Genomic DNA, 26,288 nt, shown 5'->3' with positions numbered 1-26,288 from the left:
TTCACTGCATAGCATTTGCATCTGCATCTGCTTCACTTCATTTGCTGTTGGACCTGCTGTTCTGAACCTGTTTTTCCTCTGCTGGGACGCCACCAAGGAAAAGAACCAAAGCCCAACTGGGTTTTTGCAACAATATCAGAGCAGCTGGGCTGTGCTTAAAAGGTAACCCATTTAAGAGAACCCGAATTGTGGGCTTCCAATTTTTTTTAATTGTGGGCTTGTAATGTTAAAGCCAATTTTTGGGCTTCTCTTATTTTCTGTTGGGTTTGTAATAATTTATTTGTGGGCTTGTATTTAATTTTTGTGAGCTTGTTTAAATTGGACTTGTATCTTGTATTCTGGGTTTAAACCCAGCTGAGCTTGTAACCGATCACGCTAGGTTAACTCGTTAGTGGGCCGAGTACCCAAATTCTAGGCCGAGATTTTGGACTCAGTTTCACCAAACGTTTTCAAACCAGCTGAGCCAAAGCAGACACAAAACCAACAGTGGGCGTGCTCCCATTCAAAAACCAAATTTTATTTTCTTAAAAAAAAAAAAAAAAAAAAAAAAAACCAAAATTTTCTTTTGCTCCCATTCAAAAACCAAATTCTATTTCTTCATTTTATTGTTCAAAAAAAAAAAAAAAAAAAAATAAAACCAAAATTTTCTTTTGCTCCCATTTCAAAAACCAAATTTTATTTTCTTCATTTTATTGTTCTTAAAAAAAAAAAAAAAAAAAACCAAAATTTTCTTTTGCTCCCAATTTCAAAAACCAAAAATTTCTCCCATAAAAACCAAAGTTTTCCAAATGTTTCCCTAAAAAACCAAATTTTTTTTTTCCCATCAAAGCCAAATGTCTCCCGACAAAACCAAATTTTTCCCAAAAAGTCCAATCCCATTAAAAACCAAAATTTGCTTGTAGATAATGTGTTAGTTAAATTTCCTTTTGTATATATTTTGTGCTCATCCATTGTGACTCTGAAATATGTTGGATTTTTGCCTTGAATAACGGAGTTTTAATTCTGCTTTCGCCGAAATCGGGTATTCTCTCTCCTTTTACTCTACTCAGCATGTTCCTCTTCATATATTGTTTTATAATTCTTTCCATATTTTGAAACATTGAGGACAATGTTTAGTTTAGGTTTGGGGGTATAGAGTAGATACCATGATAATTTGCCATAATTGAAAACAAAACTCCTTCTTTTTGAAAAAATTGAAAAATTCCAAAAAAAAATTGAAAAATCAAAATTGAAAATTCAAAAAAAAAAAAAAAATTAAAAAATGAAAAAACATAAAAAATGGAGCTCATTTACCTTGAAATGTTGACTCTTGTGCAAATATGTATTTATTAGGAGTCTTAGTCTAGATATTTAGGCACCCTGATTCTAGCACAATTCACATAGTGATAAGAAATTTGCACGCGCACGATCTACGAATACATGTATGGCCTCGATCTTCAAGGTGTTTGATAGGAAGTTACGATTGCCAATCACTTTAGAATACTGAACGAAACTTGACTAGCTTGTTCTTTGGTTGGTTGGGATAGAAGGTGGAGGTTACATTAAGAAAGACAACCATCGAATTTAACTGGGTGCATCAAAAAGGGCTACCTCTTGCAAAGTGTCATGTAATTTTTGTTTCCTTATGTATATGTATCAAAAGTGTTTCCTAGTTCAAAAAAAAAAAAAAAAAAAAAATCAGAAAAGTACAAAAAAATCAAGTATTTATCAATTCCATCATCTCTTGTTCCAAAAAAAAAGAGAGTAGTCAATGTAAATAAGAGTCATGTAAAGAGTCATTTTGTTGTTTCATTGTAATAAGCAAGGAGGGTGTATGCCATTGATGTACAACGCGAGTAATTGTGAAATACCTCCAACTCATTCACAATTCTCGTAAAGTCCGGACAGCTAGCTAGATTTCGACCTTGGTTCTTAGCCTGAGAAACTATCTCTTGGTGATTAGTAGTCATAACTTCAGATCTTTCTTTACACATGTGTAGATACACTTTACACTCTTATCACATGTCTTTTTTGTTATCAGTGCTAGGATTGTGCCTTTGATAGCTAGATTGACATCTCCATTTTGCTGTGAGCTTAAACTGTTTTGCACATGTCACATTTGATGGAATCTGAGCTTATATTTTGACCTAGAACTTTGTAGGTACGTTCTAAGCAAACCTTCACGAGACTTCAACTCGTCCACTAGGGACACTTAGTGGTTTAAAAGGCTTAGTGCATACGCTAAATGCATTCGAGAGACCAGCGACAGTGGTATAGTTAGGATTTCCTTAGTTTTGTTTTACTTGAGGACAAGTAAAATTCAGGTTTGGGGATATTTGATGAGTGCTAAAAAGTGCATATTTCTATATATTTTTCTTGGCATTTAACTCATCTTTTGTGCAGTAATTCTACATTTTATCCCATATTCTGTATTTTCATTGTTTTCAAGAATAAATATTTTTCTTACTTAATTTTGCATTTTTAGGTAATAAATAAAGTCTGGATGATTTGCGGAGCGGAAAAGAGCTGAAGAGTGGTGAAAAGCCGGGAAGAAATTACGCAAGGAAGCCGCAAAGAATGGTGCGCACAAGACCAAAAAGCTAGGAATGGGCTCAAGAAGGAAGAATTGTTCTTAAAGAAGATATGGGCTTGGCATACCCAAGGCCCAAAACCCTTACCCAAACCCATTTTCTATAACCAAAACCGCCTCCATTCTCAGCCGTCAGATTGGATCCAACTCATCATCCTACGGTCGCTCATTCATAGATCATCAAAATCTGAAGTCTCTGCCAAACACCACAGCGCTTAAATTCCAAGCCTTCAGATTAGATTGTAGTTGAATCCAACGGTCGCTCCTATGCCTGTGCATCAAAATTAGATACTCCCGATTTACACTACAGTACCTAACATCATCTAACACCGTTGACTTCGTTGTATTTCACAATCCGACGGTCGAAGTGATTCATCTCTTGTATTACCGTTAGATCTACCAACCATATTTGCATCCAACGCTCAACGTTTCTGATCATCATCTCCGATGTACATGCTCCACAGTGAAAATTCCTATACCCTAAAAACCATCGAGAGTTTTTTTCTCTCATTCCCTTCTTCTCTTCCGTTCTTCTTCCTCCTCCCTGTTGCCGTACCGCTCCACCACCAACTCCACTGCCGCTCCACCGTACCACCATGTCCGCCACCACCAACTCTGCCACAACCACACCACCTACCTCACATGGTAACTTTCAATCAACTTCATCAACATCACACGATTTCAGTGACGTGTGGAATTGATGAGAATGATTGCATGTTATCAATCGAAGCTAGAAAATGCATGGGAAGGAGCAGTGAAGTCAGAGGAAGGATGGGTCAGCGATTGATTGAAGAAATTGCGCCATCAAAGTAAGATTTTACGAAACCCTAATTTCTCAATATTTGGGATTTTTATAGAAAACCCTAATTTCTGTTAGGGAGAGCATAGGGAAGCTAGAGTAGGGATATGGGTATGGTTGAATTAGGTGAATTAGGTAAAACCAAACCCTAATTGTACTGTTTTCAATTTGGGGATTTTTTTGGGTAGAACCCTAATTGTGCTTGTAAGTATAAATATGACTGTGGGTGTGATGTAAAAACTTTATGCCTGGAATAGCCGGCGTCCAGAACTTAGTTCTGTTAAATGTTCATTTTGCTGTTCACTGTTTATCCATTTTAATGTTTTGATTTTCTCCATTTTATGTCACTGTGATGTTGTTATGTGTTGTTCCTGTTATGAACTCCACTGTTGTGTTATGTTTGTTCTTTGCTGTCACTCCCATATTTCTGTTATGTTTATGTAATGTTTGTATGTTCTGTTTATGTTATGTTCTGTAATGTTCTTGTTATGTATGTTCTAAACCTCAAATGCTAGGACTAGATGAAACCATGAATCAATAAGATAGTCTTCATAATGTGCAGCTCTTGTCCAATGTTGTTAAGCCCTTAGACTAGTTGTACTTTAATCAGACAATTAGTACTTTGGTAACTATTTTAGCTGTGAGTAGAATATCCCCTAGGTTAATGGTGGATTCAACATCCTAGCGTTCTTTCATCACTCATGTTTACTGTTTTGTGTGAATGTTAGGCTAAAGCCTTTGAAGCATTGGATTGATTGAGCAGTGGGGAGAAACTAGTGCTCACTAGTGACTGTGAGCAAACTGGTTCTCTTCCCACTCTAGTGTATGCCTAGGTTCTCATCATTGTTTTATCTTATAACTGTATTGTCTTCACACTCTTGCCTTTGGCTCACAGCCATTGTTTAGCTCTAGTATCACTGTTTTTCTTCACATTTTCACACACTGTTTTCCACCATTTTTCTCACTGTCTTTCTTTTGCTGTTTAGTTTTTAGTCTGTTTAATCTTTGCTGTTTTTGCCATTCTTTTGTTCTCTGGTTTGCTTCCAATTTGGCCTAGAGCCACTGTTTACACTCCTCTTTTGCTACTAAGCCAGAAGCCCATAAGTCCAAAGCCTGGGTTTTTAACCATTGGCCCTTTACAAACCAAAGCCCAGGTCTAATCAAAAGCCCACAGTCCACTGTTAGCTCAATCCCATTGAGCCCAAAAGCCCAGAGCACAACTTGAGCTCACCAGAAGACCAAAACAAACCCCCTAAGCCCAAAACCCAAAAAGGCTTCATAAGTTAACCAACAACAATTTAGGAGCCCAAAATAGCTAGAACACTTCAAACACACCCAGTCTCTGTGGATCGACCCGTATTTGCACGAGCTACAACCGACGACCGTGCACTTGCGGTATTACTGTAGGCCCGCGTTTTATTTCGCTTCAATTTTACACTCCTCCGGGCCCACCATATGCTGTTTCTCGTCCCTCAGCTAATCAGCGTGATGATCTTAAGAGAACGCGGGATGTCCTACCTCTTCGGTCAGTGGCGCCTCTTTCCGCGTCTCACCAACATCCTCTACCTCCCCCTCCAGTGTCTCAACCCAAGGGGAGGTCTTCGAAAGAAGTGATTTCGAAGACTGATGCATCTAAGGTTCATCCTAAGAGAAAAGCTTCCGATAGAAACCCTTCGAAGGATTCTGCGCTGATCCCGTGGAGGAGGATATTTCTCAGGAGATACGCAGCTTCGCTGTTGGGGAGAAGAAAGTGACCTTCAAACATATTGATCTGGAGGTTTTCAAGGAAAAACATGGTCTTCAACTATTAGATGTTCGTTTTCACGCTGCTGATGATGATATTACTTATGAGATGATATCGACGTATAAGTTTGATGAATTTCATCAGCTGACCACGGTGGGGGCCTTTGAAGCGGGTCTTATGTTGCCTTTGTACAAGTCTGGGGATTCTTTTTATTATGATGTGATGGCTGGTCGAGAGGGTTCTTAGAAGAACACACATTGTCGCTCTATTTCCCAACTTCATGGGAATTATCTTCGTGCACTGAGGGAGTGTTATCTTCGGAGCAAAGGAGAGACAATGATGACTCTTTATGTTCCAAACCCTGAGGAAAGGGAGTGGTATACGCCTGAGAATTTTAACAAGTCTTTTGGTGACTATGTTAACAGTAGGAATCGTAAACCGTGGAGTGTGAGTCTTCGGAATATTTCCGCTCCTCGTGGTGAGATACGCCTTCTGAATGAAGTAAGTGGTGCTAAGGTGAAGTACGTCCCGGGTACAGAGAATTCTACTAACAAACTAGTGTTTCCTACTCGTGAGCGGATCAAGCGTGATCATGACTATGAATGATACACAACTGTTATTGAGGTTGTTGGTCCCTGGGCTTGGGGGTGGGTTCCAGGTCCGCAAGGATGGCGTCCTACCGCAGATAGCCAGATATATACGGATCCTCCTGCTCGTTATGGGAATTTCCGTCCTTGGCATTTGAATTTTGAGGGCCTGAATTTCCAATATGCCCTCGATGTTGTTGATGGAGATGACGAAGAGAGTTCCGATGCTGATCTTCAGGCGAAGAATGCTGCGGTTGTCAAGGTAAGATTTCTATATGCCTTGTCCTTTAGTTGAGGCAGTTTTAATTCTTTTAAAAGTTAGAGATTTTTATTCTTGTGCCTTGTCTTTTTAGGCGACGAAGAAGAGGAGGATAAATCCCAAGCAGTCCACCACCGCAACAATCGAGGACGCGGAGGTTTATGAAGAAGTTAACAGTCCTGTGACTGAGCTTGGCGAGGATGAAGATGTGTCTGACATAGAAGAGCGTACTGATACATCCCCTCCCGGTCATGATGTTGATGAATTTGTTGAAGGGAATACTACCGCCGGTGGAAGCGGTATTGGTGGTGAGATTAATCCCGCAGGGTGTTATGATGCTGGTGCCGAAGCTAATCCTGCGGGTTGCAGTGATGCTGGTGATGATAACACTGGCCTTGGTGATGAGGGTGCTGGTGTTGAAATTCCTTCTATGTCTCAGGAGTTTTCCTTTGGTCGGATTTATTCTGCGGAGGATGGTTTTGACATAAACGCTGCCCTGGGCCTGGCTTCTGAGTTCAACCTGCTTTCCCCCAACGATGATTGGGATGTGCTTGGTAATTCTAACAAGGTGGACGGGAAGGGTAAGGGAGTCGTGGATGCTAGTGATGTTCCTGAGGGGAGCGTTGTTAGATACCTTCCAGATTTGGACGCAAGAGTAGCCTCGAACTCTTCGGGTGCTAAATTCACGGACATGGGTAAGGCCTCGATTGGGTCTCCTGGAGATGATTTTCCTCAGTCACTGATCATGGAGGGTGATGATGCCATCTTAGCTTGGTTTAAGAAGAAGAACTTGATGTTCGTACCCAATCCAGCCCCTGTGGTGGAGGGTGAGAAGAACTCTGATGCCTATACCCGTAAGATGATGCAATTGTCTCCCGAGGACCAGGTTGCAGTAGCGTGGGATAAGAATCTTCGGGCCTCGGAGGCTGCTCTAGTAGTCGATGCTCCCTCGACTGTTGCTGATATGATGGCGTTGGCTGATGGGTATCAATATGGATTTCCCCAACAACGGATGTTAGAGGTGAGTTCTCTTATCATTTTGCCTGGTATCAGTTTTTAGCAATTTTTAGAGTCAGGGTGTTCTAATCTTCTGATTCGCAGATGATGAGGAGTGAGCGTTGCAATCACATGTTGTACCAGTTTTTTAAGGCCAAATCCCTTAAGTTGGAGGCTAAGCTTCGTCTTCGGGAAGAGGATCTTACTGCGGCTGAGACTGTCATCGCTGATAGGGATAGGGAGATATGTGAGTTAAAGAGTCTCCTCAAGGCTAAGGAGCAAATATGCAAGGGGGAGGGGAAGCTTCGTATGGATCTTGCTATGGTTCGTACTGAATTGGAGGAGGCCAAGAAGAATTCTTCGGCTGTTACAGGTTTGATTATTTGTTCTCTTCCTTGTTGTTGTCCTTTACCGTAATTAGTGTTTTGTCTGAGTCTCCCTACCCCACTCTATCTTCAGTGGGTGGAGTTCCTGAGTTAGTATGGCTTCGGAAAGAGCGACAGCGTCAGAAATCTCGCATCGCAGAGTTGGTAGAGAAGATAAAGAGCGAGGCTGATAAGTAGAATGCTCGTGCCGATGAACATAATGCTCTGGCAGAGAAGTGGCGGGTCAGGCGAGTCCAAATGATTGATTTGCAGAACCAATATAACAATGATCGTCGTTTGTTTGATGGAACGTTAATGTGGACGCGTGATAATCTTCGTGAATCCCGAGAACAGGTCTCATCATTGGAAGCTAAAATCAATCTCTTGGAAGAAGAATTGCGTCAAGCTGGTTCTTCTCAGACCTCTGATGTTAAAGATTACCTTCAACGTCTTGATAGGGAGAGAGATGACGCTAGGGATGAGGCTGGTGCTCTCAGCAAAGCTTTAGCTGCGTCTAGGTCTGATGTGGTACGCCAAGATGAGGATGAGAGGAATCTTGAAGTAAATATGTACCGGCTCAACAAGGGTCTGGAGGGTTTAAACAATGAGGTCAATCATCTTCGTCACTTGGATTCAATGAAACAGGTAGAATTAGATGCGAGTCAGTACGCCATTTCAACCCTTCAAGCGGATTATAAGAAGTTGTCAGATGAGTATGATTTTCTTGGTGAAGCCCGTGATGCTGCTGTTTAACGAATATGAAATAGCTTCGGCGAGAGTCGAAGGTATATGCTTATATTATCGAGTGTGATTCTGCAATTTCCTGGACCTAACCATCTGCGTTTTTCTTTTCCTTGCAGAGCTCCAGGGACAGCTTCGTACTGCAAATGAAGAGCTTGCGGAGGCTCAATCTCAATTAGTGCATCAGGAAAGTCAGATTAATTATCATAAAGGTTTAGCTACATCAAGGGACGAGGCTTCCCAAGCCGCTTCGAAGGAAGTGAGTCGCCTTTCCTCGTTGTTGTTAAAGGCTGAGATGATGAATATTGTTATTGCGTACAAGTCTCGGTGTCAACTAGTGGAAGATACCAACAAAATTCTGGATAGCATTGAGTATGATCTGAAGACCGAGCATGGCCTTATCAGGAGCTATCCGCGCCGTGAGAAACCCCCTCCCCCTATATCTGGTTCTTCAGGCCCTTCCTCGGGTGGGAGCGTACCTTCAACGCAGAAGGGAAAGATTCCTAAACCTGCTGGTGGGGTTGAATCATCCGAGTAGATTTTTGTAGAGAGTTGATCTTTGTTGATTATGAGGCTTCGTGAGATTCCTTTTGTATTTCTTGTTTCCGCGTACCATTGCCAAGCTTGTAATCATGGGCAATGCGCGATAATTATGTTTGACGTTACTGCCCGTATGACATACAAGAATGTAGGCACAGGGATATCTGCAGGTTTGTTTCCTCTTCCGTTCTTTAGTTGTATCAGTATTTTGAAATTTATACGGTTGCAATTGTAGGGTCTGTGAGAATATCCCAGTTGTTCTTTGCGGTAACAAAGTCGATGTCAAGAACTGGCAAGTGAAAGCAAAGCAAGTTACATTCCACAGGAAGAAATGCCTTTCTTATATCTTGCCCGGAAGATGTCAGGGTACTGTAATGCGTAATATTTTGGGTTAAAGTTTTCATCTCATGCATTTCAACTCCTTGTGCTGAAATTATTTACATGTACTGCAGCGATCATAACCTCCACTTTGTGGAGTCACCAGCTCTTGCCCCTCCTGAAGTTGAAATTGATATTGCATCACAACAACAGTAAGTTGAAGTGTTTGTTTTTCACATTGAATATGAATTAGACAGAGCTCGTGATCAACCTCTTCCTGATGACGATGATGACATATCTCCCCCCTCTTTAATGCCAACAGCCCTAAACCGAAAACGTAACCTTTTTTCGTTGTCACCGTACTTTTCGTCTGCACGCGTATTTTTGGTACATCGCACGTATAATTCATCTAACCCGTTCTTTTACCACTCTCCGTTAGATTATGTCTATGTCCAACCACAGCCGTCCGATCCTAAGAAAATATACGAAAGTAACCCTTATACTTATAACATCTCTTCTGTTCTTTCGTCTTTCTTCTTCTCCCTCAACTCTATCTCATACCAAAAACATCCAATCATCCGCTAACATATTTCTGAGATAACCCTATCCCTGCAGATTAATGATAAACATGAAGATTTCACTCGATTGTTTTTCTCTTCTTCGAATAGGTATTTATATTTCGGAAAATGGGTCATTTGTCCAAATATTTTTAAAACATGGTTCTAATGGACGAGTAAAAATTATTACGGGTGAAATGGACAAAAATGTTTTTTTAGCAAGGATGAAACTGGATTCATCCTGGTTAAACTTAAAAATAGCGAGGATGAAACTGGATGCATCCTAATGTAAATTAAAAATAAGAAAAAATATTTGAAAATGGGTATGATGAAACTGTTTACATCCTGGCTATTTTAACATTTTTGTCCATTTAAATAGTATCAAAATCTAGATGTCTTTTTCACCCAGTAATTATTGATTTTGGTCTTTTTAACAAATTTTATGTTTACATTTACTAAAATTAAAATCGTTTTTTATGATTTCTGGAAAATTCCAGGGTTGTATCAGTTTTAGGGGTTTTATTTGATTTGTGTTGATAAATGATTTTGAAGGGTTTATTATTCAATGACAGCCACGTCAACATTTATTCAGCGAATTTCGATTGGTTTCATTTCTCCCCCAAATTTCTTCCAAGGCAAGAACGAATGAGTTGATGATTTCGTCACCGTCCAAATCGAGTTTCAGTTTAGGTCATCAATTCATCACCATAATCGTCAGGTTAGTGTTGGATATTGAAATGTTAGATTGCTTTACTTTTTTTTTTCTTCTTATTTATTGGGTTTTGCTCTTTCAATGTTGACATAATTTTCTCATGTCACCCCAAAAGTCTGCAATTTGTATGTGAAGAGTGGTTGATTGTGACAAAGTTACGTGCACAGAACATGTTTGATGAAATTCCTCCAGAAGTTTTTTTTCTTACTGTTATTACATGATACAGACAATGGTTTGAATTTGGATTGAATTGGTTTGTTACTGTTGTACAGCGTGAATCCAAACGACACAGATGGATACATCTCAAAGTCATTATGCCAGAAAGGTCTAGCTATCTCGGTAGAGATGGCCGAGAAAACATGGCAGATGAGGAGATACTGTTTCAAAAAGAACGTATGAGAAATCAATATAGAGCTAGGCATAAAAATGTGGAAAATACATGTCTTTATTTGTGTTACACATATGCGGTTGGATTCCGTGTTTATGAAAACTACTCGCTAAATTTTCGAGTACGATAGATTAATAGTGAGGCTGTCATTGAAGAGCAAGGGTAGATAAATAACCATTTTAACTCTTTGCGTGTTTCTTACTAGGGTAATGCAGTTCTAACATGTTTGTGCCGATTGGGAGGCCGATTGGATTTGTAAGTACCGGTCCTTCCTATTTGTAATGAGAAAGAATAAGAACTGTATTGAGAACTGTATTGAATGGTTGCTGAGTACATATATGCGAAACCTTGGTTGATTAGTGAATGATGGTAGACAAACTTTACAGTAGTTTGATCACTGTTAGAAGATCAATGGCCCATACGAATGAAAAACTTTCATTTAGAATCACCCTTCTAAACTTTTCAGATAAATCACCAAATAAAATAAATTTGAGTCAGATCCTTATTACAAAAGAAAAGAAAAAAAAAATCAAAGTTTAAGCTAGGAGCGTGTGTATTAGAAACTCAGCTTATGACGTGCAACGCACGTGCACTCTACTTGCCTGAGTAGAAGATACTAATAATGCACACAATTTTCAATTGAGTACTGATCAGTTAACTGCACTGCAGACTCTATTTTCAATTGATTTAGCTCCCAATCGACTTAATTAACAAAAAAAATTATCAGTAAAGTTTATGATTTCCTTAAACTGTTCCGACCTCTTGAAATTTCAATCTTGTTCCAATCTTCTTTTCTGCATTCATGTATTGGAAAAACAAAAAAAAGAAGAAAAAAATACGGAATTAGGATAGGGGCATTCCGAGAATCGAACTCGGGACCTCTCGCACCCAAAGCGAGAATCATACCACTAGACCAAATGCCCAGTTGATGTATTAGACAGAATTTATCTTTGATGTTCGAATTAGAGGTCCACCTGATCCCAAGAGAGCCGCCTTGGAACTTCTATGCTCAGCTTCTCAGTCAAATCACATCAATTTCAAGCAAAAGCCAAAGACTTCAAACCAGGGCATACAATGAATATGAAGTCAGATTCTCAGAACTATGCAATGCGAGTAACTGTGTTGATACTAACCATACTCGGGATCAATATCTACAGACAACACTAACCCCAAGTTTGCCAAGAATACTCGCGACGTAAGAAGAAACGATCAGGATCCTCGACAATTGAGTAGCAAAGAATGCACAAATATGAGTTTAGCTGGATTCCTCTATGTTGTAACATCTTGTTAGTTGACAGACTTGGATGAAGAGCAGCCCACAGACACAAAGAACCTTTGTTAGCAACCATTTTTTCCAAATCAAACGAGTGAAAAGACCCTTCAATAGTACCACCAGACCTCGAGCTAAACACTGCTACTACAAGAGAACTAGAAACGCTTGGAAGCACCTGCTGATATGAATCTGTGCTGCTGAGTTACTGCCAGGAGCTGAGCCATTGCTGTTGTATGAATCTGAGCGGCTGCTGTTGCATCGTCATACTGAATTAGACGCTGCTGCACAGAGAGAGAGAGAGAGCTAGAAACTGTATAGAAGTTGCTGTTCAAATGAACCTGGGATGCCGAGTTACTGCCACGAGCTGAATTATTGTAGTTAATATATGAATCTGAGCAACTGCAGTAGCTGAAATGGCGCTTTGAGACACTGCTGAAAGTTGTTAAAAATTGCTGTGAGAAGTGCTGTAGGTACAAATTGCCTCGTAGGCAGCTCAAACTTTAGTTCCTGCAAATAGATAACTCTGCAGGATCTAGAGGTGCTAAACATGATATCCCATTGACCCATTCATTCTTTAGAGGTGCTAAACGTGATGTCCCATTGACCCATAAATTCTTTACAAGTAACGAACTCACCACAGCTTCCTAATTAGAGCAAATTTCGACAGTTTAGGATATGAGTCCATAAGTCTCTTCTTGTAACACTACCTCCACCAGTCCCTCCAAAACCTTGTAATATGGCCATGCTCCCCTTTATACCATTCTTTTCTTTGGATTTAGAAAATAAGTCCCAGGCATTATTCAAAAAAAAAAACAAAAAAAGGGGCATTCCGAGAATCGAACTCGGGACCTCTCTCGCACCCAAAGCGAGAATCATACCACTAGACCAAATGCCCAGATGGAAAAGAAAGCACAACTAAATAATTATAGTGTTGTAATACAGCTAACAGAGGATACTCAGTACTTCACAGGGAATAATCGCCACCTAACAAAGTTCTATGACACGAACTATGCAACGCATGTAACTGTTGAAATGCACAATGCACACAAGGCTGGCTAGTCCATTCATAGATAAAATAGAACTCTGACATAAAATTGTATCGGAATCCTTTCTGTACAAAATGAGATTCATTTTGCATATCAAAGAATAACAGAATGCCAAGGATAGCAAATATCACCCATTACCAGAATGCCAAGGATAGCAAATATCACGATAACCCTTCATCAGATTAAAAGTTGAGGGGCATTCCGAGAATCGAACTCGGGACCTCTCGCACCCAAAGCGAGAATCATACCACTAGACCAATTGCCCAATTGATATAAAGAACAAAACTAATTTATAATCATCAAAATTAGAGGTCAACCTGAGCAGCTGGCCAGGCATCTTCAAATGATACATGGACCATGGTTAACTAAAAAAACTATGTCCAATGTTATGTAAATATGAACTTTACAGCGCGTTCATTTCAGGGAATTGTATTCCTTGGAATCCAATTCCTAGGGAATGTGTCCAATACCTTGAACCGAATGGGACAAATGAACTCTATGTAATTGGGAATTTTAATTTCTAGGAATCCAATTCCCTCCAAAATGATAGATTCCCATTGCATTGGTCCAATGATGCAATGGAATTGGATTCCGTCAACCGAACATAAATTTTTTGGATTGGAATCAAATTCCTTGGAATCCAATTCCAAGAATAGGATTACCCCATAATTGAATTCCTAGGATTCTAATTCTCCCAACCGAACGGGCTATTAGTGTTAGCCCTGCGCATACATGTATTTAACTAGATAGAGTCTAGCACGTTTCAAAGAGGTGGAAACAACATGCGATATTCAAGTGCATTAATACTGCAAACAGATTTCAGGGCCATAGAAAAAGAATTGGATTGGTTCCAATGCAAACGGACATTATTCATTGACCATCTTAAAATGGTTAGGGGCATTCCGAGAATCGAACTCTTTGTGGGTGCGAGAATCATACCACTAGACCAAATGCCCAGTTGGTACAGAAAACAGAACTTATTTCTTATTGCTAGGATTAGAGTCTACCTAACCAATACAGCTGCTTCAGAATTTCTAAATCTGTGTCTCAGTCACATGACTTCATACCAGGGATTAAACTGAAGGATAAAGTGCTACACCAAATAAGTAACTACAACTATGCAACACGAGTAAATGTGTAGGTTGATGCTACTGATTACACTTGGGTTCAATTCTCTACAGCTTAGAGACAAGGTAGAACTTCATATATTCTGGGCAATGCATAAAAAATATCTTCAAAGATTCAGACTAGTATATCAGCATTTCACTTTCCTGTTTTTTTTACTGAAGTGAAAACATTAAGATTAGATTCAGAGTGCTAAAGTGCACAAAAGAGAAAAATAGAGAACAGAGAAAAGAGAAAGCACATGACAGTGCTACATAGGCTCAAGGATAGGCATAAAAAATCAATGCAAAAGCACTACAATGACACGAGCCTAACTCTAAGATCAAACAGTAAGACCCTAGCATACACCCAACCACAAAACTGGAACCCAGAAAAGCCATTCTTTCTTTGCTGAAACTCTTTTGCGTTTCCCTAGATTCATGTACTAACCTCCCCATTTCACTTTCCTGTTGTCTATGGGAAATGTCATAGATCAAAAACAAGACCCAGACCTTCTTCAAAGAAGGCTAGGGGCATTCCGAGAATCGAACTCGGGACCTCTCGCACCCAAAGCGAGAATCATACCACTAGACCAAATGCCCAATTGGTTAAGAAAGCACAACTAATTGACTATCATTAGAGTTAGAGGTCATCCTGATGAGACCCACTGTAATTGGTTTGTTAGACGCCAACTTATGATCAATTTTGTCTATCAAGTAAACACATTCTTCGTACTCCTGGCGAACTTACGACTAACAACCAAGGTTTTGAGGAGCCTATAGCCGCAAGACGCTTCATCAATAGGAAGAATCAGTTACAAGCACATTCAACCTGCTACTCTTAACTGACTTCAGCCAAACTGATTACTTTTCAACATCCAAAGACAGGAACATATGTATATTTTAGACAAATTACCAAAGTAACTAATTTTTTCAAGAGTTGGATTAAGCTATTACAAACGAAGATGCCATAGAAAATCTACCACTGACAAATTCATCACTCTTTACTATAGGTCATTACTAATCAAATAGGTTTCTTTCCACATAGAGTCAAATAAACCTTATTTGTTATCGTCGGGATTAGAGTTTACCTAATCATACGCAATGCAGCTGCTTCAGAATTTTTAAAATCAGCGTCTCAGTCACATGGCATCACTTGACAGCAAAACCCAATGACTTCAAACCAGGGATTAAAATGAAGGATAAAGTGCTGCACTAAATAATTAACTACAACTATGCAACTATACAGCTTAGAGACAAGATAGAACTTCACACATTACCGGCAATGCATATAAAACATCTTCGAAGATTCAGACTAGTCAAGCAGTATCTCACTTTCCTGTTTCTTTCGAGGTGAAAACATTAGGATTAAATTCAGAGTGCTAAAGTGCACAAAAGAGAAAAATAGAGAACAGAGAAAAGAGAAAGCACATGACAGTGCCACATAGGTTCAAGGATAGGCATAAAATCAATCCAAAAGCACTACAAAGACATAAGCCTAGCTCTAAGATCAAACAGTAAGACCCTAACATACACCCAACAACAAAACTGGAACCCAGAAAAGCTATTTTTTCTTTGCTGAACCTCTTATGCCTTTCCCCAGATTAAAGTCACGAACCTCCCCATTTCACTTTCCTGTTGTCTATGGGAATGTCAAAGATCAAAAACAAGACCCAAACCTTCTTTGAAGAAGGTTAGGGTTGCTTATGTGAAATGTCATATATCAAAAACAAGACCCAGACCTTCTTCAAAGAAGGTTAGGGGTTGTCTACCGGAAATATCATAGATCAAAAAGAAGACAACTTTCTTCAAAGAAGGCTAGGGGCATTCCGAGAATCGAACTCGGGACCCAAAGCGAGAATCATACCACTAGACCAAATGCCCAATTGGTTAAGAAAGCACAACTAATTGACTATCATTAGAATTAGAGGTCATCCTGATCAGAGCCACTGGTTAAGAAAGCACATCTAATTGACTATCATTAGAATTAGAGGTCATCCTGATAAGAGCCACTGTAATTGATTTATTAGACGCCAACTTATGATCAATTTTTGTCTGTCTAGAGAACACATTCTTCATACTCCTGGCGAACTTACGACTAACAACCAAGGTTTTGAGGACCTATAACCACAAGGCACTTCATCAATTGAAAGAATAAGTCACAAGCACATTCAACTTGCTAATCTTAACTAACTTCACCCAAATTAATTACTTTTCAACATCCAAAGAGACAAGAATATATGCATTTTTAGACAATTTTTAGTATGGGTCATTGCTAATCATATAGGTTTCATTCCACATAGAATCAAGAAGCCACCATGTAGCATAGGTGATAGGTGTAATAAACCTTACAGATCCAAACAACTATCAAGGGTATCACGAATCCTGTGTTGAGATATTAAAACAGATTCTTTCAAAAACAGTAACCGAAATTCAATGCCAGCATATGTACTTGCACCTAATGAAGCAGCCTTGGTATGTATGAATTTCAAATAGACAGCTCAATGCATTGCGGCCTTGTTTTCCATAGAGTTTCTTTTAGAGAGTAGAAAGATCACATTATAAGTTGAGACCAGTGAAGTTAGTAGGGAATGGATCAATGGATGATATAGATCAATTAACATCAAAATTAGAGGCCAGCCTGAGCATAGCAAGTTCAGCTAACCCCCTAATGGCCTATGGTCTGCATCGCCCGTAATTCCGTCTAATTAACAGTTATATGATGCCCCACCAAACTACTTCTAGTGCAACCAAGTCTATTATGATCTCAATTGTTACAGCAAACAACACTAGTTTAATATCACCAAAATTAGAGGTTAACTTGAGCAAAACTTGTTTAGCTGACCAGGTCCTCAAATGATACAAAGTCAGTTAATAAGCTAAGTTTTCCCAATGTTATCTAAACATTCAACACCGTTATAGCCTCGAACATACTACATGGAAGAAGAGGAATCAACAGCAAATAGATTTCATAGAAGCACAAACAACCCATCAACAGTAAAAGAGCATAACTAATCCTATATTGAGACTTTCAAACAGATTTCGTTCAAAGATGAAATTGAGAATTCAATGCCAAAAGGTGCTACATAGGCTCAAGGATAGGCATAAAAATCAATCCAAAAGCACTACAAAGACACAAGCCTAACTCTAAGATCAAACAGTATGACCCTGGCAATGGCATACAACCAACCACAAAATTGGAACCCAGAAAAGCTATTTTTTCTTCGCTGAAACTCTTTTGCCTTTCCCTAGATTCAAGTATGAACCTCCCCATTTCACTTTCCTGTTGTCTATGGGAATGTCATGGTTCAAAAACAAGACCCAAACCTTCTTCAAAAAAGGTTTGGGGTTGTCTATGGGAAATGTCCTAGATCAAAAACAAAACCCAAACCTTCTTCACAAAAGGTTAGGGGCATTCCGAGAATCGAACTCGGGACCTCTCGCACCCAAAGCGAGAATCATACCACTAGACCAAATGCCCAATTGGTTAAGAAAGCACAACTAATTAACTATCATTAGAATTAGAGGTCATCCGGATCAGACCCACTGTAATTGATTTATTAGACGCCAACTTATGATCAATTTTTGTCTGTCTAGAAAACACACTCTTCATACTCCTGGCTAACCTACGACTAACAACCAAGATTTTGAGGAACCTATAACCACAAGGCACTTCATTAATCGGAAGACTAGGTCACAAACATATTCGACCTGCTACTCTTAACTAATTTCACCCAAACTGATTTCTTTTGAACATCCACCCAAACTGATTTCTTTTGAACATCCAAAGACAATAACATATGAATATTTTTAACAATATACCAAAGTAACTAGTTTTTTTCAAGAGTTGGATTAGGCTAGTACAAACTAAGATGCCACCATTACTAATCATATAGGTTTAAGACACTATAGATCATTACTAATCATATAGGTTTCACTCCACATAGAATCAAGAAATCAATGCCACCATGTGAACTAGCTGAGTGTAGCATAAGTGATAGGTATAATAAGCTTTACAGATCTAAACAACTATTAGGAGTATTATGGATCCTATATTGAGATTAGAAACAGATTTCTTTCCAAAAAGTAACCGAATGTTTCAACGCCGGCATATGAACTTGCACCTACTGTAATAGCCTTAGTATATAAGAATTTCAAATAGACAGCTCAATGCATTGAAGAACACTTACATAACAATTTAGGCCTTGTTTTCTATCAAAATTCTTTTAGAAATGCCAGCATATGAACTTGCACCTACTGTAGTAGCCTTAGTATATACGAATTTCAAATAGACAGCCTAATGCATTGAAAAACACTTATACAACAGTTTCGGCCTTGTTTTCTATCAAAATTCTTTTACAAAGTAGAGTGATTACATTGTTTATGAGCTGAGACCAGTGAAGTTAACAGGGGATGATTTAATTAACATCAAAATTAGAGGTCAACTTGAGCACAGCAAGTTCAGCTAACCCCTCAATGGCCTGTGCTAGGTCTGCATTGCCGTTTAATTCCATCTAATTAACAATTATATGCTGCCTCATCAAACTACTTCTAATGCAATCAAGTCTATTTTGATCACAATTGTTATAGCAAAACAACACTAGTTTAATGTCATCAAAATCTAGATCAAATTCAGCACAACTTGTTCAGGTGACCCATGTCCAGGCATCATCAAATAATATATAAAGTCAGTTAAAAAGCAAAATTCTCCCAGTGTTATCTAAACATTCAATACCAGTGCGCTAAGCTATTCAGAAGAAGTGGAATTAACAACCGACACATTTCATTGAAGCAGAATCAACCCACCAATATAGTAAAAAAAGGAATGAAACTATTCCTATATTGAGATCTCCAAACAGATCTGGTTCAAAGATGAAATTAAGACTTAATCATGTGAACCAGTTGACCATAACATTTAAAAGAAGCACAAACACACAATGTTAAGGGCATTATTACTATTCCTAGTTTGAGATCTCAATCAAAGGATTAAAAAATTGCTGATAAACAGGTCAATGCATTGAGTAAGTTCAAGTAAAACACACTCATATAACAGTTTTCCCCCAATTTTATCTGATTAATCAATTTTAAAAAGAATATTCAGTGAAGTTGAGTTGAGTTAAATTATTACCAGTATTATGATTTTCTGCAGAATATCCCTTGATTGACTCCATTACCCACTGGCCACTGACAGAAATCAAATCCTATCCAATCCAAACCCACGGAATAAAAACCCGAGAGAAGTCAATCGAAGTGAGAGAGATAAGTATCAGATTCATAATCTATAGAACAAAAAAACTCAAGGGTTTTGTAGAAAATTAGGGATTTTGCATCTCTATCTAGGGGTTAACTAAATTCGATTACCTCCGGTTACGAAGCGACGAGAAGTATCCCAACTCATGTTCGGGGCACAGAAATGAAGCGGATATTTTTTGCATTCTTTATTTTGCTTCAATGTTTTATTCATATCGGGGAGCGGGCCACACTTTACATCTATACTTGGTGGCTCGTCCACGTGTTTAAACTTGATCATTTGCAAAACGAAAATGATAAACTCACCCAGCTGAAAATCCCCCAGATTCGGTCGCCTCTCACATGTCTGCGGGTCCCACCACAAAACACTGACCCCTGCTCAGTTCCAGTTGGTGCAGGCCCCACAGATTTGTGAGAGGCCACCGAATCTACGGGATATTCAGCTCGGTGAGTCTATCACTGTTTGCAAAACAAAAATGCAATTCCAAATTCCTACTTTTTTATATTTTATTTTCTTTCTTGAAAGTCATTCAAAAAAAACGAAAGAAAATAGCTAGGATTCTAATATCCGGATATCTACCTTTGATATTAGATTTATCTATTAGAAGTTTTCCTTTAATACAAGAAGGGTGAATGACATTCCGAAAAATGTTTCGCTTTTTTGGCAAGAGCGTCTGCCACTTCAAATCCTGTTCTAGGAACAAAAGAAAAACCTAAGATATTCTACGGAGAGAAACTTTACGGATCATTTCATCTAAATTTCCCTGATTATCGTACACGCTATGTCTGATGTTTGCCTGTTAAGATACTTGATTAATACTTCACAATTTCCTTAAATACTGAAGTCAGTTAGCTTCTTTTCCTCTTCCCATGATGCTTCCTGTAAGAGACCTAGAGCTTGTGCCTTTTGTGGATCTGAACTTTGCGTTGGTGTTGTTCTTCCCCCTTCAAAGGTACATGCATCGTTTATCAAAATTACATCATAACTTGAAGGATTATTCTCTGATACCCAAGCATCATTTATATTTATCTTTTGGTTATTTTTATCCGGTGGAGTTCAGGGTACAATCTTTACTTGTTCCTTTCTGGTATTCTTTTTATTTCTGTTTTTTCCTTTTCTAGTCCAGAAAGTTATGTGTCTCTGGATTCCTTGTTCTAAGCTTTGAGGGGTTTGAGTAATGCCTTGTAAGGCCTTAGTACACCTACCTTTTCAAATGAACCACATTTTTGTGGCTACAAGTTCTAGGGATATCACTGAGTTTGTGTTTTGGAACCACTATTTACAAATATTAACTATTTTTGGTGTGCTATCAAAATTACTGAGAACTGGGTTAGGACCCAGTTCCCACACTTCTTGGCAAAACGAAAATGGAGAAAAAAATGTTCTAATGTTTCCTCTTGTTCATTACAGTGGGTACAAATTGGATTAATGTCTTTTATAATTTCTTTTAGTTTGGTGTTTGTAGATAGTACATTACGAAGGCATTTCCATAAGAACAGTTTGATTCTAGGAGAGACATCTAATTTCCAAAGAGATTTCCAGAAGGAATCATCTAAACCTATGTTAGAAGTATTTATAATATATTCATTTAGCTTTTGATACATAGACTTGGTCGCAAAAAATACCAGATTTAGTAAGTTTCCATCTTAGTTGTGTTGTTTGAGATTATGATCCTTATCCAAAAAAGGGTGTATTTTACAAATTTTATTAGCAATTGAGTTTGGGAAGTTGGCAAAAATTAGAGCTTTGTTCCAATTCTTAGTTGATGTGTCTATTAGGTATGTGACAATAGATAGGTTAGGATTTGTATTTGACTTATAACACTGTAAGTTCTCAGTTAGGCCCTGTATCCAGTGGTCTTCCCAAATGTTTATGCTGAGGCCGTTTCCAACTTCCCAATTGTTATTTTGAGATACTAGGTTTATGCTTGTACAAATGCATCTTCAGGTCATGAACATCCATCTGGAGGTCCAACTCTTAGAGGTGCTTTGTTTCTAAAGTACATGGGTTTTAGAGTTTTTTTCCTATAGAGAGTTTAATTATGTTACTAGTCTTCATGCTACTTTTGCTATTAAGGATAGATTGAATTTATGTGCATCTCTAAAACCTAGACCTCCCTTACTCATTGGTTTCCACATACTTGGCCAGGCTTTAGGATAATACTCTTTTGTGTTAGGTTCATTTCCCCACCAGAAGTCTCGTTGAATTGCATTTATCTTATTTTCTTAGGTAACATAAAACAACCCACCTGATAAGAGGCCATACTAGCTAGCACTGACTTATTAAGAACCATTTTACTTGTTTGAGGAAGGACCTTACTTTTCCATCCTTGAGATTTGTGTTCCATCTTTTCAAGAATAAACTCAAAATTTTAAATTTTTGATCTATCTATGAAAAGAGGAGTCCCAAGATATGTTTTATTTTTAGAAGTTTCGACATCATTCTTTGGTGTTTGGGGTGTATTTTATTGTTAAAAAAGACTCATGATTTATCAAAATTGATCAGCTGGCCAGAGGCTTAACTGAATTAATAGTGTGTAAGAGGTTTTTATGTTCGACCAGGTTAGCTTTAATGACAAGTACAAAATCATCTGCAAAAACTAGGTGGGAGATTGGGGAATTGTTGGAGGTAATTTTAACCCCATGGAGCAGTTTCTTTTATTCCTGAGTTAGAAGGAGTCTAGAGAAAAATTCCACGCCAATAATAAAAAGGTATGGGGATAAAGGGTCTCCATGTCGAATTCCTCTACTAGGTTTAAAGAATTCCCCAGGGGATCCATTGAGTAAGACATCTATAGATGAAGTGGAGATACATTGTTCTATTAGAGAACAAACTTTATGGTTGAAACCAAAAGTTTTTAGGGGTTTTAGTAGAAATTGCCAGTTCACCATATCTGATACAGGTGTATTTTTACTCTTTTGGGAACTTATCAATCCTCAAGTTATATTGAGGATAAACTTCTATTTTGGGAAGAAATACTGATTTTTAGGAAGTATTCTTGGATAAGGAAATATTCCTAAACAAGGTAATATTCCTAGATAAGAAAATATACCTAGAAAAGGAATATTTCTTAGACAAGATAAGGAAATATATACTTAGAAAAGGAATTATCCCTAGATAAGAAAATAGATTCCTAGAAAGTTCGGAAAACGGTTAAAGTTATAAATAGAGATGTTTAGCTCATAGCTAAGACATCCAGATAATGTGGTTTGTGATACAGATACACACCCAGAGAGGGAGGTTTGTGAGAAAAACTTACCTACAGAAGTTTGTGAGACAATGAATTATTATTGAAAAACCAAGCTTAGCAAATAGTTTAATGTTATTTTACCTAGAGAGATTTTGCGCATAACAAAGAGAGAATTGTTATACTTTTCTTGTTCATAATCTAGAGAAGATATTTTCTCGGAATCACGTTCTTGTTTGTGTTTTGTTTTCTATTTCGTCTATTATTATTCTGAAATCCGCCTCTATAATAATAATCTCCAAGGTACAGAGATCACATGTATCAATATCAAAAGCTTTTGACATAATCTCGACTCCTAGTCCTCTATTTCTAGTTTTTTTTTTTTAAAGAATGAATGATTCTTGTGCCACTATGACATTGTCTGAAATCTGTCTAGAAGAGAGGAAAAGAGATATAATTTTAGAATTATTCATATGAAATAAGTTTTTTTTTTTTGAAATAGAGGTACTACTATTGTGTCAAATAATGGAAAATGGATGAGTAGCTAATGAGAGGGAGGTTCACTTGTTTTATATCTCGGAAGAAAAACAATATAAATTAGCGAACTTAATCGGTATAAAACACAGAATAACCCTTTATTGACGACATAATCGTCACTATTACTAAGCATCAAACAAGGTAAATAATACCACGCCAAATGGTGAAAAACAACATGACGCTACCCCGCTTACAAACTAAAGCAAAAGAAAACAACTCGTCACAACACATATTGGTTTGGCACTACATTAAATCCTATACTGAATAACAGAAAGATGTCACACATCATGTAACAATCCATTAATGTCTAAGTTAGAGGTCCCAATTACTCTAAACTTTGTGGCATGCTGATGGAAGTAGTTCATTACTCTAAACTTTGTGGCATGCTGATGAAAGTGGTTCATAACCGAAGGGACCCACGATGATTCGGTGAACAACGCAAAAGGAAAAGGTTTAGGTGGAACGGTAAGCGGCGTAAGCCTTAAGTAAGCACCACTTAGACCCCCGTGCGTGTGTGTTGAGTGTTGGCATTTATAGTGGTCTGGTGCTGAATGCAAGAAGACGTTGCACCTCTTTCGAGCACCGTGGTTACTCACCTTCTTTGTTGGTGGGATGAAGAAATAACCTTTTTTTTTTCTGTCACAGGGAATAGTACTAGTGCATTATCTTTGGGCTTTCCGTGGCATATTTGAAAAGGCGAGGGTCTAACAACCACACCCAATACTTCGCTTAGCAATATGTATGGACTAACTCCAATATACTTTCAAGAGAATCAACTAGACAGTCAGACTCAATCTTACGAAAAGTATATCAAAAAGTTTTATCTCAATTTCTCGATTCAATCCTCACTCAAACAAGTAAGAATTTGCGAGAACGGTACCAAAGACCAATGTTCAAGGATCAATCAATTTCAATCAACAACCAAAGGTTGGATTTACCAATTGATCTATTCAACGCAAAACCTGTAATATTTCAATTATATAACAAAATATAATGTAGAAAAGAAATAACACAGATACCAGAAGTTTTGTTAACGAGGAAACCGCAAATGAATAAAAACCCTGGAACCTAGTCCAGATTGAACACACACTGTATTAAGCCGTTACAGACACTATCCTACTACAAACTAACTTCGGTATGGACTGTAGTTGAACCCCAATCAATCTCACACTGATCCAAGGTACAGTTGCGCTCCTTACGTCTCTGATCCCAGCTGGATACTACGCACTTTATTCCCTTAGTTGATCTCACCAAAAACTAAGAGTTGCTACGACCCAAAGTCGAACACTTTAATAAACAAATTTGTCTCATACAAAAAAGTCTATAGGAATAGATAAATTTGTCTCCCACAAAAATACCTACGAGTTTTGTTTCGTCTTTTGATAAATCAAAGTGAACATGAACCAATTGATATACCAGACTTATATTCCCGAAGAACAGCCTATAAATATCAATCACCTCACAATAATCTTAATCGACGCGAAACAAGATATTGTGAAAATCATAAACGATGAGACGAAGGTGTTTGTGACTACTTTTCTATCTTGCCTATCAGATATATAAATCTCAAGCCAATCTTACGATTGTACTCGATCACGATAGAAACAACAAGATCAGATCACACAACTATAGAGAAAATAGTTGGGTCCGGCTTCACAATCCCAATGAAGTCTTCAAGTCGTTAACCTACATGGTCTCGAGAGAAACCTAAGGTTAAAGGAGAATCGACTCTAGTTTATGCAACTAGTATCACACATGAGGTGTGGGGATTAGGTTTCCCAGTTGCTAGAGTTCTCCTTTATATAGTCTCCAAATCAGAGTTTGCAATCTAAGTTTCCTTGGTAACAAATCATTCAATATTCACCGGTAGATAAAAACCTGATTAGATTCAAGATAATATCTTTGAACCGTTAGATCGAACTTAGCTTGTTATACAAAAATGAAATTTAACTTAATTTAGGTTTGAGTAACTGTACCTAAACGTGTACACCTAGTTGTTTTAACAATAGTTAACCAATGGTTAGCCATATGAGCACTTTCATATCAACCTTATTCATCTTCACCATAACTAGTTCAAATGACTCAAATGAACTAGTTAGAGAGTTTTTCAATTGCTTAGATATCATAGAAGTATACAAGATATAATCGAAGCAAAATCAGTTTTGATTCACTCGAATCGATTCATGAACATTTTTCATTCCTTATTATATAAATGTTTTAGTTCATGAAAAAACCGATTTTAGAAAGTAACCTACTTAAGTATGAAAACGGGTACGCGTACTTAAGCAACCAGATTGAGTTTGTTTTCACTTCTAAACTCCAGCAGAAATTCTCGGACATGAACTTTCCGCCAGTAAGCGTACGGGTACGTATACTGTCCCGGATTTCCAACAACCGCCAGTACGCGTACTTTGGCTTCCCGGTTTTGGACTTTTACACAAATGTGAAAACACACTATGATTATATCCAAAGGTGGTTACATGTTCTAAACTATCATTTCAATTATTGAAACTTTCTTAGAGGATGTTATATAATTGTTATTCACAAACTATTTTTCCTCAAAGCGATTTTCAAGTTATTAAAATAATCAACATGACTTTCGTCACGAGTAAAGATTAACTTGGCCAAAGAGAAAGCTTACCAACACATATTTCGAGAAATAGATAAGCGAGATAAACTTGGCTCGAAATAACAAATGTGTATAATCGAAGTCTATATAGCACTACGACTTTTATCTCAAGATAGGAGATATAATAGATAGACTTTTGAGTGATAGATAAGGTCAAGTCTCCACATACCTTTTTGTCGATGAAGCTCCACCAGTTCCTTGAGTAGTTCTTCGTCTTTGCATGATGAACATCGTGGAGTCTAAAGCTCAACTACACTTATTATCCTAGTACGAGACTTATCTATAAGTAGACTATAAATCAAGATTTATAGTTTTGGCAACTAAACTTGACAAACAAGCTTGAGATAACAACGCTTGCGAGTTCGACCGAGCAGTTCTCTAACAATCTCCCCCTTTGTCAATTTTAGTGACGAAACTATCAATACATATGGAATACAAAATAAATAAACTTTGCAGCTTCTCATCCACATGCTTGATCTCCTTGGTTCTTCAACATTACTCGAAATGTTCGTCACTTCCAAGTACTCCAATGATTTCAAAGGTATTTAATTCAGCATCATCGTTGTTGAAGATCCGTAGCCATAACAATGAGAATAAAAGCTCTCATCATTGTTACACAGTGTCATAGTATTATTACACAACATCAAAGTTCAATTGTATCACAACTTCGACAACAATACCATGGTG

The 26,288-nt window shown here is 38.0% G+C and overlaps 1 long non-coding RNA gene and 5 other non-coding genes across 6 annotated transcripts; all 6 read right to left on the bottom strand.

Moving 5' to 3' along the window:
* Positions 1-11,221: 11,221 nt before the first annotated feature.
* LOC113338267 lies at positions 11,222-19,416 on the bottom strand. The gene is made up of 3 exons (XR_003354701.1): positions 19,359-19,416; positions 19,126-19,198; positions 11,222-12,280 (listed from the first exon to the last, which is right to left on the bottom strand). It is a non-coding gene; the product is annotated as an uncharacterized LOC113338267 (long non-coding RNA).
* On the bottom strand, positions 11,427-11,498 carry TRNAP-UGG. The gene has a single exon. It is a non-coding gene; the product is annotated as a tRNA-Pro (tRNA).
* TRNAP-UGG lies at positions 12,670-12,743 on the bottom strand. The gene has a single exon. It is a non-coding gene; the product is annotated as a tRNA-Pro (tRNA).
* Positions 13,088-13,159, bottom strand: TRNAP-UGG. The gene has a single exon. It is a non-coding gene; the product is annotated as a tRNA-Pro (tRNA).
* TRNAP-UGG lies at positions 14,529-14,600 on the bottom strand. The gene has a single exon. It is a non-coding gene; the product is annotated as a tRNA-Pro (tRNA).
* Positions 17,407-17,478, bottom strand: TRNAP-UGG. Its single transcript has one exon. It is a non-coding gene; the product is annotated as a tRNA-Pro (tRNA).
* Positions 19,417-26,288: the final 6,872 nt, after the last annotated feature.

The sequence above is a fragment of the Papaver somniferum genome, unplaced genomic scaffold (genome assembly GCF_003573695.1).
Source record: "Papaver somniferum cultivar HN1 unplaced genomic scaffold, ASM357369v1 unplaced-scaffold_19, whole genome shotgun sequence".
Taxonomy (NCBI): Eukaryota; Viridiplantae; Streptophyta; class Magnoliopsida; order Ranunculales; family Papaveraceae; genus Papaver; species Papaver somniferum.
Note: the sequence above shows the minus strand (reverse complement) of the source record. Positions and strands in the feature narration are given on the sequence as shown.